At 42.5% G+C, this 14,806-nt stretch overlaps 1 protein-coding gene across 1 annotated transcript in view; it reads right to left on the bottom strand.

Moving 5' to 3' along the window:
* The window catches only part of LOC109901776 (zinc finger protein 516), a 66,419-nt gene extending 52,278 nt beyond the window's left edge, over positions 1 to 14,141 (bottom strand). The window contains exon 1 of the mRNA XM_031786550.1: positions 14,044 to 14,141. The gene's annotated coding sequence lies outside the window, so the exon portion shown is untranslated. The remainder of the gene's footprint in view (positions 1 to 14,043) is intronic.
* Between the last annotated feature and the right edge of the window lie 665 nt (positions 14,142 to 14,806).

Genomic DNA, 14,806 nt, shown 5'->3' with positions numbered 1-14,806 from the left:
AATGGAGCTGTTGTGGACAAGGATGGAAAGCGCAATAGAATAGCTTCAAGTAGCCTAGGTAGCTAGCTTAGCAAGCTTCTTTACATTGGTTTGATGCAGTCAAGACAGTCACCACCGGACGGGATGATAGATAACCTGTTTTTATCTGTGTCTGCATAGAGAGATACCACAAAGGGTAAAACAAATATATTGAGGACATATTACCTGCTAATGTAGACAAAACAGGAGCAATGGCCTCCTTCAAGTCCCACTTATTATTGATTTAATGATTATCATTTGATCGACTGGTACATTTTACCAAAAGGTTTTTTTGTTTACGGAAAAGGCATGTTCAAAAGCGAAAGGCCTATAATTGAATCAATTTCATTTGATGACCTTTGTCATTTGAATAAAAAGGCAATGGAAGAAGGTAACTGATCAAAGACAAAATATGATTCTATTAGCGAGCGTTTACCAACAGTCATTTTTACTGTATCATGTCGGTCCTATTCAACACACTGTCTGCTTATAATGTCATTATTCTATTGAGCAGTGGGTCTATAAAAAGGGGATCAATAATACCAGTGAGCTAGTCGCTAGTGACATCTGGGCTGGACAATGAGCTAGACCCAGCGTGCGCGCACACACACACACACACACGGAGTCTCTTTCCAATCCCCGATTGCATCCACGTGGCTCAGGGCTACTTCTCCCTAATCGTATTTCTCTTCTTTAATCCCTTAGCAATCAGAGCAACAATGCCACCATTGGTTCACAGAGCAGGCAAACAATCTATTAGATTTATGTTCTTTTTATTATAGCATTCCACAACCGATGGGGATTCAAATAATTAATACTGTAAGTATTAATCAAAGTAGTGTTTTAAGAATGTATTTGTGATCTGCTGTGGGGGTAAGATGTTGACTCACCAGGAGTGGGACAGATGCATAATCAACATGGTGTTCAATCGTTCTCTCTCGCTCTCTCATGTGAGATGAATGGCCAATAATAGGCATGATGTGTTAATTGGAAAGGAAGCATTTATATGTGTAAGAAGATAAATCTAACACACACTAGGCCGTCTCGGAATCCCCCAATCAAACCTTCCATTGAAACTCCTCACTCAGTCTCAGATGCATCATTCCAAAATAAGTCTCGCAACAACAGTCCCTGAAAAACAACAGTAACAATTTTTTTTATATAATGCTTCTAATGTTTACAAATATAATGCTTCTAATGTTTATTTTTTTATGCTTATTCATGAATGTGTGTTATCAAGTGTTACCAATACACCATATTAACTGAGCCCCCATCACAACAGCATAGCCTCTTCACTACCTAACCATGCAGTCTCAAATGTGCCACGTTAAATCCCTTGGCCACAGCCTCCCCCCAACCTCATTCCAACCCCTCTCCTCTAACCCCTAATCCCCCGGTGACTAAATCATTTTCTTCGGGTCTAATTTGGCCAGATATCTTGCTAGATAGCTTACTATCAAGCCCATGCTTACGAAGCATGGCATTTTATTGATCCAGCCATGGAGTTACAGGTGTGACCCAAATATGGGGATTACACACCCAGCTGTTGCCCCTTGCTCAGAATTTGGAGAAAACACACGTGTGTGTGTGTGTGTGTGTGTAGTGATGATGAGAGAAGATACAGCAGTGCCTTAAAGGGACTGCAGTCAGTCTTTTGCCAAATACATTCCTTTTGATTATACTAAGGACATAAGCAATGAGTTTCCTATGGAGGGGCTCATTTATAATTTAATCCAGGAGCCACAGTCTTTCTGAGCTGGCAGAGAGAGACTGCCCTTTCACATGAGGAGTCCCACTGTGCAGCTGAAATCAATGCCATGGCCCCAAACTTAACACAGCCCGGTACCACTTCCTATCAGTCTGACGATAAACAAATTATGGGATTGTCTGTCGATAGCCATCAGGTAGAGATTCCATTACAGTAAATTCATTTCATAAAAACAAATAGCTGTTGTAGCTGTTTTACCCAAACCAAGTGAGCCACAAAGAAAAGAGTCAACACTGTGTGTATGGATAAAAGACGATAGGAAGTATTTTCTACTCTGGATACAGGTTATGCAACAACATTACGCATCTTATATATCCTAGACTGTAGTAGAGGTGTGGTGTGTTTACCACATCGGACTAGCCCATAAAGGAGTCGCCATGGTAGACAAAAATGGAGGAAACAAAAGACACACCAACTGTGTGTCTTTTATCTGGACAAAGAGACTGGATACACAGGAAATGATGATGCATAACCAGCGTCTCCAAATGGGGTTCTATGGATCTTCCATAATGACATGATATAAGATATATTAAGACGTGTATGACTCCTGTGTGTGTGTGTGTGTGTGTGTGTGTATGACTCCTGTGTGTGTGTGTGTGTGTGTGTGTGTGTGTGTGTGTGTGTGTGTGTGTGTGTGTGTGTGTGTGTGTGTGTGTGTGTGTGTGTGTGTGTGTGTGTTGATCAAAAAGCCCAACAGAGTAATCAGCAATGAAAACAGCAGAGGGAGTTACTGGTGTCATTCAGCTAGGGCCTGCTGCTGTGGAATGTGAGGCACCATTCACATGAGTTCAAAATGCATTGCAGCCACCACAAAGGCCTTCCTTGTCCTCATTGTTTCACATAGGCCGATAAAACACGTTCGGGTCAAAAAAAATGAAATCGCTAATTTGACTCCTACAGATAGAGAAAGGGAGGGGGAACTATAACAAAACGTCTTTGAAAGACATTTCGTGGTACAGTGTGTAAAGTTTAAGTGTGATAAGCCAAGAGATGGAAAGTAAAGTTGTACAGAAAAACCAATGTTTCAATTGATCTATTTTATTCATCATTCATTTGGAGTCAAAAAACACATGCTGGTAAAAGGCAGGTCGCCTGGTGGTTAAAAGCGTTGGACCAGTAACTGAAAGGTCGCTGGTTCAAATCCCTGAGCCAGCAAGGTGGAAAAATCTGCCATTCCGCCCTTGAGCAAGGCAATTGTCCCCAAACAACAAGGCTCCCTGGGTGCCGATAACGTGGATGTTTATTAAGACAGCCCCCTGCATATCTCTGATTCAGAGGGGTTGGGTTAAATGTGGAAGGCACATTTTGGTCGTATGCATTCAGTTGAGCAACTGACTAGGTATCCCCCTTTCCCAATCAAATAAAATCTCTGTTCGGTCATGTACTGTATGAGCCACTGTGTGAATTCATGAATATAAAACATTGCAACAGGCTTTTCCACCAGTGGCTTTCTTTTGTGAAGCTCTGCATTTTTGGAGCTCCAACAGGATCAGCTGTGGATCATGGTATGTTGCTACAATGTTGATCCTTAAATGGATTTGGATTTCCAAGATGGCGTAATCAGTCAGACGTCTTTGTCTTCATCTTGTCGTGTCCTGTGTATATATCTTCATATATCTTTTTTTGTTATATTTCTCTTAATCTCAACTTCAACATACTCTCCTGCAATCCGCCTCACACCCAATCTGGTATGGATCTGCGATATTCTTTACTTTAGAACCGGAACCCCAAACATGAGATAGCCAGCTAACTAGCTACTAGATAGTAGTCAGCTAGCCACTGCTAGCGGTCATCGGCTAACCTTTAGCCCGGACAACTCTTGCCAGTCCGCAGAGTGCGATTCAAACCAGAGCATATCGGACTTATTTTTCTCCCTATCTCCGGATTCCTATAGCAAGCTCTGAAACTTTTCACCTGGATCATCTCAGCTAGCTAGCTGCTACCCGAGTGCCCACTCCTGGCTAACGTCTCTGTCCTGAGGCAAGCACCAATTTCCCTGGAGCTAGTCTATGCTAGTCCCATCTCCCGGCTAGTTGAAGAGGTCCATCAGCCACTCCTTGGGCTACAATACCCATTTTGCCATTTGGCCTGGACCCCTTTAACTGCCGATACGGAGCCACGCCGATCCATCACGACTGGACTACCGACGTAATCTGCCCAAGGTTTTTTTTCAAACTTTTCCTCCATCGCGACGTCCCCTGAATGCCCATCTGTTAGCTTGCTAGCCGCAGCCTGATAGCTGTCTAGAGCATATCGGACTGTTCGCTGAAGTGGCCCATTGGCCAATTTCTTGGGCCACTATACCTATTTTGCCAATTGGCCTGGAACCTTTTGCTACACGGAGCCCTGCTGATCCATCACGACTGGTCTGCCGACATAACCGCACGAGGGGGCTACAACAGACATCTTCGGTCAAGACGTCCCACTCAGGCCCTTCTGCTAGCTTGCTAGCCCCGGCCTGCTAGCTGTCTGAATCACCGTGTAACTAACTACTCACTGGACCCTTATGATCACTCGGCTACGCATGCCTCTCCCTAATGTCAATATGCCTTGTCCATTGGTCTTTTGGTTAGGGATTATTGCTTTATTTCACTGTAGAGCCTCGAGCCCTGCTCAATCTGCCTTAGTTTACCCTTTAGTTCCACCTCCCACACATGGGGTGACCTCATGTCTCTCATCGACACTCAATGTATAGATGTAACTCCACTGTATTCACATCCTGCCATATCTTTGTCTGCACATTATGCCTTGAACCTATTCTACCGTGCCCAGAAACCTGCTCCTTTTACTCACTGTTCGAAAAGTACTAGACGACCAGTTCTTATTGTCTTTAGCCGTACCCTTATCCTACTCCTCTGTTCCTCTGATGATGTAGAGGTTAATCCAGGCCCTGCAGTGCCTAGCTCCACTCCCATTCCCCAGGCGCTCTCATTTGTTGACTTCTGTAACCGTAAAAGCCTTGGGTTCATGCATGTTAACATTAAAAGCCTCAATCTCACACAAATGATCAATGAACCTACCAGGTACAACCTCAAATCCATAAACATGGGAACCCTCCTAGATATCATTCTAAAAAACTTGCAATCCAAATACACCTCTGCTGTTTTCAACCAGGATCTCAGCAATCACTGCCTCATTGTCTGCGTCCGTAATGGGTCTGCGGTCAAACGACCACCCCTCATCAATGTCAAACGCTCCCTAAAACACTTCAGCAAGCAGGCCTGTCTAAACGACCTGGCCCGGGTATCCTGGGAGGATATTGACCTCATTCCGTCAGTAGAGGATGCCTGGTTATTCTTTAAAAGTGCTTTCCCCACCATCTTAAATATGCATGCCCCATTCAAAACATTTTGAACCAGGAACAGATATAGCCCTTGGTTCACTCCAGACCTGACTGCCCTTGACCAGCACAAAAACATCCTGTGGCGTACTGCATTAGCATCGAATAGCCCCCGCAATATGCAACTTTTCAGGGAAGTTAGGAACCAATATACACAGGCAGTTAGGAAAGCAAAGGCTAGCTTTTTCAAACATACATTTGCATCCTGTAGCACAAACTCCAAAAAGTTCTGGGACACTATGAAGTCCATGGAGAATAAGACCACCTCCTCCCAGCTGCCCACTGCACTGAGGCTAGGAAACACTGACACCACCGATAAATCGACGATAATTGAGAATTTCAATAAGCATTTTTCTACGGCTGGCCATGCTTTTCACCTGGATACCCACACCCCAGTCAACAGCCCTGCACCTCCCACAGCAACTTGCCCATGCCTCCCCCATTTCTCCATCACCCAAATCCAAATTGCTTATGTTCTGAAAGAGCTGCAAATTCTGGACCCCTATAAATCAGCCGGGCTATACAATCTGGACACTCTCTTTCTAAAATTAGCCGCCAAAATTGTTGCAACCCCTATTACTTGCCTGTTCAACCTCTCTTTCGCATCGTCTGAGATCCCCAAAGATTGGAAAGCTGCCACGGTCATCCATCTCTTCAAAGGGGGAGACACTCTTGACCCAAACTGCTACAGACCTATATCCATCCTACCCTGCCTTTCTAAGGTCTTCGAAAGCCAAGTTAACAAACAGATCACCGACCATTTCGAATCCCACCATACCTTCTCCGCTATGCCATCTGATTTCCGAGCTGGTCATGGGTGCACTACAGCCACGCTCAAGGTCCTAAACGATATCATAAACGCCATCATTAAGAGACAATACTGTGCGGCTGTATTCATCGACCTGGCCAAGGCTTTCGACTCTGTCAATCACCACATTCTTATTGGCAGTGTTCAGAGTTCAGTGTGTCAAATCAGCCTGTTGTCCAAACCTCTGGCAGTCTCTATGGGGGTGCCACAAGGTTCAATTCTCGTGCCGACTCTCTTCTCTGTATACATCAATGATGTTGCTCTTCCTGCTGGTGATTCTCTGATCCACCTCTATGCAGACGATACCATTCTGTATACTTCTGACCCCTCTTTGGATACTGTGTTACTATGGATACTATGCTCTTCAACCGATCGCTGGCCACACTTACCCGCCCGTCCAGCATCACTACTATGGACAGTTCTGACTTAGAATATGTGGACAACTACAAATACCTAGGTGTCTGGTGAGACTAAACTCTCCTTCCAGACTCACATTAAGCATATCCAATCCAATATTAAATCTAGAAAGCGGCTTCCTATATCGAAACAAAGCCTCCTTCACTCATGTTCCAAACATACCCTCAGAAAACTGACTATCCTACAGATCCTTGACTTCGGCGATGTCATTTACAAAATAGCCTCCAACACTCTACTCAGCAAATTGGATGCTATCTATCACAGTGCCATCTGTTTTGTCACCAAAGCCCCATATACTACCCACCACTGCGACCTGTATGCTCTCGTTAGCTGGCCCTCGCTTCATATTCGTCGCCAAACCCACTGGCTCCAGGTCATCTATAAGTCTTTGCTAGGTAAAGCCCCGCCTTATCTCAGCTCACTGGTCACCATAGCAGCAACCACCCGCAGGGCCCCAGCAGGTTATATTTCACTGGTCACCCCCAAAGCCAATTCCTCATTTGGCTGCCTTTCCTTCCAGTTCTCTGCTGCCAATGACTGGAACAAACTGCAAAAATCACTGAAGCTGGAGACTCATATCTCCCTACTAACTTTAAGCACCAGCTCACAGATAACTGCACCTGTACATAGCCCATCTGTAAATAGCCCATCCAACTACTTCATCCCCATTTAATTTGCTCCTTTGCACCCCAGTATCTCTACTTGCACTCATCTTCTGCATATCTATCACTCCAGGAGTTAATTGCTATATGGTATTAATTTCGCCACTATAGCCTATTTATTGCCTTTACCTCCCTTATCCTACCTCATTTGCACACACTGTATATAGACATTTTTCTATTGTATCATTGACTGTATGTTTGTTTATTCCATGTGTAACTCTGTGTTGTTGTTTGTGTCGCACTGCTTTGCTTTATCTTGGCCAGGTCGCAGTTGTAGGCTAGTTGAGAACAAGTTCTCATTTACGTGGTTAAATAAAGGTGAAATCTAAAAGAAATTCAAAGCGCAAACCAGATGGGATGGCGTATCGCTGTAGAATGCTGTGGTAGCCATGCTGGTTAAGTGTGCCTTGAATTCTAAATAAATCACACAGTGTCACAAGCAAAGCACCATCACGTGTTATTTCATAGTTTTGATGTCCTCACTATTATTCAACAATGTAGAAAGTAGTAAAAATGAAGAAAATCCCTTGAATGAGTAGGTCTGTCCAAACTTCTGACTGGTACTGTACTTTAGTTTTAGACTATTATGACCATAATATTTCAATTCATGTCAGACTTTAATTCAACTGACACAACAACAATAACATCCCCTACTCTTGTAAAATGTTTAACTTACAAAAAGACTAGTAAATGTGCCTGTCAAGTGTCATTCTCACAAAGCCATACAAATCTATCGCATTGAGTCACAAGCTTGGTTTCCATTCAATTGGCGACAGATTTGAATGTGAATATTCGAAATTCCACATAAAGAACACCATTGACGTGTTCCGACCAAACAGACTTGTTGCGGAAAAAAGTCAGTCCGTGATGACATAGTGCACGCAAAATGTACTTTGCCACTTACGTTCTCATGTACCGAAAACAAATTGAAAGTTCAATGTGTTTCCATTGCATTTTCAACTCTAACTGATAGTTTGTCACAAAGGCTGTTGAGTTAAATAGCAAATGTGGCTACTGTGGTCTTGGCACGTGAGCTTTAGCCGACAGCTCGCAGATTGGTTGTGCGGGTAGGCTAGCCTACATGATGAGATGATTATGGATAAGAGCGAGAATATTTGTATTTGTCAAATGGCAGTCAAGCCTCAATCCTCATGTCACCAGAATAAGACCCTCGATTATTTATAGAAAAGCACTGTGCACTTTCAACACCCTGTGAAGTGCATAATAACTTATTTAATCTGTAGCCTAATAAACTGCATGGTTTCTCAAGTCATAGTGGGAGGACCAGACACCATATTATCGCGTGACTTCAAGTTTACATTGAATATGATGGTTATCATATCAAAATATTGCATAAAGGCTTTTCCACCACCATTTTCAAATGAAAAATGATCTGTCAACATTTAGAAAATCACAGCTGTCAATATTAATTTTTTCAAATGGTATGACTTTACTCGCATAACAACAGTGGATGGAAACATGGTTAGTAGCTAGGTTTCCATCCAATTGCAACAGTTAACATCCTAAAATCTGAATAAAACACACATTTCCTCATCAGAGATGTGTTTCCATCAAATTGAAAATTGTGCATAAAAGCCTTTCTAGTGCACATAAAATTACTTTTGCAGTTCACCCTCAATGGCATGGTGTTGCCCTCAGGTAACAAACTACCTTTTTGGACCTCACACCGCCCCTTTATTTAAAATATATATATATATATATATATAATATCACCTGACATGTCTGTGTCCAATGAAATAAGGGGCTGAAGTTGGTGTGGCCTTTTGTCTGGGGGTGGAGCAGTCCTTTCAGGATGCAAAGCCGCATGGGACACAGAGCCACCAATTGGTAAGATAAAATACATTTTAACATGTTTAAATTGAAATAATTTTATATAAAAAAATATTTACATGTGCATGAGTATGTATAGAAGTATGTTTGATTTTTTAAAGACTTATTTCGTTTTTATTTATATACTAAAACTCTGTTTTTTGGTTCGTTGCCACAGGGCAACCATGTGCAGTTAGACCACTTTTGTTCTGGCAATATCATGCTAAAGTGTGGAGATGTGCTTGAAAGCATAATTATGACCATAGTCAATAGTCAATGTATTTACTTTAATATCTACTGATACTTACAGGAAATGGACACAAGAACATTTTATGGGCGGAAGGAACAGGATCAAGCAGTTAGGGTCATTCCCTCTGACAGTGAGGACAGAGCTTGAGGAGAGTCAGGAAGAGTGGATCCCCGAATCAGGTTTGAGAGACAGTTAGGAGGTCAGGGGTCAGTTAGGGGTCAGTCAGCAAAGTGTGTGTGTGTGTGTGTGTGTGTATGCATGTCAGTGGATGAAGATGGGTATACGTCTGTTGACAATGAGACTGAGTCTGAGGATGTAGCAGAGATTGATGTTCCACGCCTACCCTGATGGAGAACACCCCACAATGCGTACTTCAATGCTTACTCAGAATGGCAGGAACTGCTTTCAAGATCTGATGATATCATGTCCCCCCTCCAGTACTTCAAGCAGTTTGTATCTGAAGACATTCTGGAAGTTATTGTAGGACAGTCAAATCTATATGTGATACAATGTAATGCAAACAAGCCCCTTAACCTCACTAGAAAATAATTGGAGCAGTTCCTGAGTATTGTGGTGTACGTGTCATTGTTTGGTTTACCAGGCACCTTCATGTTTTGGAACAAAGCCTGCCGAGTGTCCCAAGTAGCTGGCACCATGATACTGAATAGATGGGAGGCCATCAAAAAATTCCCTGCACTTCAGTAACAATGAAGAGAGACAGGAGGAAAATGATGATCCACTACACAAAATCCGACCACTGGTCACTCATCTAACCTCAAAACCGACGTCTATCTAGCTGGCTGTTGATGAGCAGATGGTCGCATTCAAGGGAAGAAATAGATTGAAGCAAGCAAGATACTCGTCTTGGCTGGCTCTGATGGCGTCCCGCACAACTTAGAAATCTGCACAGGGAGAGTTGTACAACCCTGAGCTAGCAGATGTGGGAGCAAGAGGCAAAGTTGTCTTCAAAAGATGATCACCAAAGTCCCCTGCCCTGCTGTGGTGAAAGAATACAACAAGAATATGGGTGGGGTGGATCTGCTTGACTCACTGATTGCACTGTACCGGAACAAAATTGGATCAAAGAAGTGGTACCACCGGCTGGTGTTCCACTTCTTGGATATGATCATTGTGACCACCTGGCGGCTCTACCGAAAGAGATTGTGAAGGCACTGGCATGAGAAAGAAGGAACAAATGAAGCTGCAAACCTTCAAGTTATACATCGCTGAAGGCCTATGCCAAAGTGGAAAGAGTCGGGAGCGCAATATAGGTCGTCGAGGTTCCACAATTGCCGGTGAGTATGAGGAGAGGAGGAGAAAAGGACCCGCTGCTCCAATTCTAGTCCCTGATGTGTGCCTGGATGCCACAGCCTACTGGATGATTATGGCTGAAAGAAATGGGAGATGCAAGGTGCCAGGGTGCACATGTACACCAAAAGCCAAGTGCCTGGAAATGTGATGTCCACCTCTGTTTCACATCCACCAGCAACTGCTTCCTGAGGTTCCACACAGAATAGGAAATCAAAGTATGCTTTGTCAAAAAGAGAAACACTGATTCAAACAATCACCCAAGCAAACACACATTCAGACACACTGAAACACATTCACACATATACCCGCACACACAGGCTAACCCCTCCACACACACAAACACACACAGACATTTGGATGTTGGTTTATATGCTCATATGAAATGTGAGAAGCATTTATACATGAGGTGTTAGTTGTAATTAGTAGTGGTTTGTTCATTTGATTGTTTGATGTTTTGACTTTAAAGCTTCTTAATTGTGATTGGTCGGAACCATTTGTGGTTGATGTTTGTCAAAATAAAACTTTTTCTAATGCATATATTGCTTGTTTTCCTTATTCCACTTATATGTATTATAGAAAACCTTGGTGTTTCAGTACCCTCGTAGCATATCGCTTTCCCCAACGACAAAAAAAGTCATGCCATAGAGGGTTAAATTCCCATGTACCTAATAAAAATACAAAATGAAAAGAATTTCCGACGCATTTTCAACTCTACTAATGGTTTTGTCACAAACAAAAAAAGAAGCTTCATTTAGCTAATGTGCCCAATCCGGTATTAGCACATGCACATTCGCTCTAACCAACAGACTGCGTACAAGGCCTACAGCGCAGGTATAGCCTACATGATGAGATTATTATTTGTCAAATTATTATTTGTCAAACTGCAGCCAAGCATTGATCACCATGTCACCAGAATAAGACCCTTCGGTGTTTATTGGAAAGGTGAATGTTGTTATTGGATGTTGCTTTGCCACCTTGCACTTTCACCAACCTGTTTTTTCACCTGTAGCCTAATAAACTGCATGCTTTCCCGAGTCGTAGTGGGAGGACTAAATAACATCTCATTTGGTGACTCCAAATTGATATAACGGTTATTACATCAATATTTGCGCACAAAAGCATTTCCAGAGCCATTTCTCGCATAATACATTTTACCAACACAAAAAGATCCCACCTTGCATAGCCTATTTGTTTAGTTGACATTTGGAAAGATTACCGACAAATTTGACGTTTCCATCAGGCCTGTCATGACATTTTTTTTTATGCGACGTGATTTACTCTCATAAAAAGGTTGGATGGATACCTTTTCACTGTAATGAATTTGAAGATAATATGTAGTCCTATTACATCAGGCAGCGGCTCTCCAGTGGATTATCATTCTAATTTCATTGGCTACTCAGTTCTGAGGGAGAATACAATTAGGCTACGTCATGTGTTGCAATCGTGTCCAAATGTCACGGAAGAGATTGTGGGTCGCAAAAAAAAACTGTTTTCATCAGCGGACTTTTGAAAGGTGAATACAATTTTCCTATAAATCTGAAACCTGACTCCGCCAGAGATAACAACTGCATCCTGTGAAACAGGTGTGCAAGGCTAAGGAAACTGTCCCCAATGCTGACCGCTGCACTGTTATAAGCCTGCTAAAGTCTGCTTTGTATCAAACATGTCAGGTTATTTTGACATCTTTCAAGTTTTGTCTTGTTGTAGGACTACATCATAACTTTTTTCAGCATGCAGGGTCATTCAAAACACTCACTGATTGTACACTACATTGTTGCCGAAATGTAGCCAGACAAGTACACTGCTATACTGACACATTGTTGCAATGTCCTCGAAACAAAACAGCCATGTTTTGATGTTATGACATTCTTCAAATCAGGGCACAAGCAAATAAAACTAAATAGTAGCCTAATTTAATGACCACTCCCATTCCTCATCAAGTAAAACTAACACTGTAACACTGTATTCACAGGGGCAAGGAAATGAATGCTTTGAATCTTTGGCAAGTCAAAGAAGTCTGTCTGAGGCTATAATACCATTCCGACCTGCAACCAGGAACAATAATATGTATTTAGCTACTTCCTTCCAGGTATGACAGCGGACAACCGTTTTCCCTTAGGAGAGATATGGTTATGCAGTATGAGGGAATTACTCAAGATAGGCCTAGACGACTTGGGGCACTATTTCGAGAGTGCCGGTTCCACTATCATATTTTTTTTCTATGCATTATTAGTTCCATTGCATGACACGTTTCTAGCGTACTTTCCTCGCGCTGCTCTCTTGTTGCCGTAGGACTGTACAGGTTCCATGCTCTCGCTCGCTCTCTCTCGCTCTCTCTCCCTGTCTGTTTGTCTGTCTGTCTCCCTGTCTGTCACCCGCTCTCTCTCTCTCGTGTCACTTGCGCTAAGAATGTAGAGCACCCGCGTGACGTCCCTGCAACTAGAACCGAGGACAGGCAGCTCGAGGTTGAAAAAAGGGAAACAGAAAAGTTTTATCAACATTATTCATTGCATACTAATCCACAGCTGGCTTAAATTGTTTAGGCCTTCGTCTTTCATTGTTAGCCTATACGGCAATAGATGTGGGTACTGTGCCTATAGCCTTTGTGACAGTAAATAAAACAAGTAAAATATGTAAATACATGTTTTTTTATATACGAGGTTTGAATAGGCTACGCTTAGCCTAATTGCCGGAAATCTGTGCGCAGACTTGTGATATTCTCCCTTGCGCTACGTGGACACTACTTTGCGATTGTTAAGGCACAGCCCTCCTGCTTTTCTCCCTTCCACAATGTCACACACATCTCCATGTATAGGAGATTTAGGCTTCCCCATATAGAGCATAGGACATACGTCCACAATGGTTTATTGAAGTTTATGAAGGACAATAAAACATGAATACCATGAGGTTCAAAAGTTGTGCTGTTTCCCGACACCCCCACTCATCCCGCATCTTTCGACTCCCCACCCCCGCCACATGTTAATGAGCTCCAACTAATTTTGATGGTAGGCTATTTAAGATGTTGGGGACTTTTGAGTCAGCGATCTCAAAATCAGCTATTATGAACGCATGACATTTGTGCCATGTTCTTCTAACTAAATGACAGCTATGGCATGTCCATTAGGCCTATGTGTAGGACATTTGACTTCCTAATATGGATGTTTTCCTCTGTCTCTGCCTGTTTTAAGGAACAAACAACAAAGTCGATTAAATAGCCATTTAATAATTGACTATGGTTATAAAACAACAGTCATGAATCTAGTCAACCAAGCTCTTCCGATAAATAACGTTCCTCCAAACGGATTAATCCCTTGTGTTTTGATGTTGCATGATAACAGAGCAACGTTTTGAACTTCACATTTCCAAGAATATGACAAAGCAAAGGTAGCCTATATTAGGGCAGCTCTATCAAAACCATATGATATAACCACGTACTAATGTCGTCTTTGATACCGATACAGACTATTGCTAATGGAACGTGTATTATGTTTGTTGGTTTGTTTGATATAGTCTCGAGTGCGTTAATAGGTTCGTATTCGCTCATATTCCTACTCATACTCCTCGACTCGGCTGCCATTCAAAACCCTCACCAAAACACACGGAAGCGAAACATCAATGTAATCTAATATAGTTACGTACCTGTGTGCAAGTGTGTGATCGAAACATATCCTGCAAGCACTCCCAAAGAATAGGCGAAAGCAAAGGCGAAAGCAGCATGCGCTGTATGTTGAAGTGCATATGATTGAGTGAGTCGAAACCACTGTGACATAGGGATAGTCATCGGTCTCCAAGCATACAATGCACTAAGAGCTTGATTCCTCTCGAACAATGACGATAAGCAAAGCCTCCAATTGCTTCTTTAACTCCTAAGTATAGCCTATTTCCTGGACTGTGTTACATTATGAGCAAAACCAAGACGTTTGCGCCTCGATCGTTTCATAGAAACACCTTTCAGTGCTGTGGATGGTCTCTCCCGCATTAAATGAACTATTTACTATTGTCTCCATCAGCACAAAGTTATTGATACTATACTAAATAAAGTGTTCGGTTGACATACACGACGACATGACATGTAGGCCTAACACTTGTATATTCGCCAAAATATTGAGTATCAATGTGTTATCATTTGGATTCAATTCAGACAGGTTCTCAAACCTGCTTACGGACGTCGTAGACAACAGCCGTTTGGAATGCACGCAGTTACAGACAGAGGAATCAGATAAATCCCAAACAAATAGCCTAGTTGAACTAGCCTAACTTCTAATTGGCCAAGGTAATTATAAGTAATATACTGTAGCGACCCACGCTATATGAGCCACGTTTCAATTCCCATCGAGTTAACATATTGGCAAGATGCGTTGGTTGTATGCCTTTCACAGAGGCCCTGGTTCGCTTCCCACGC

This window comes from Oncorhynchus kisutch, linkage group LG13, assembly GCF_002021735.2.
Source record: "Oncorhynchus kisutch isolate 150728-3 linkage group LG13, Okis_V2, whole genome shotgun sequence".
In the NCBI taxonomy this organism is placed as follows: Eukaryota; Metazoa; Chordata; class Actinopteri; order Salmoniformes; family Salmonidae; genus Oncorhynchus; species Oncorhynchus kisutch.
This window is presented reverse-complemented; position numbering and strand designations above follow the sequence as displayed.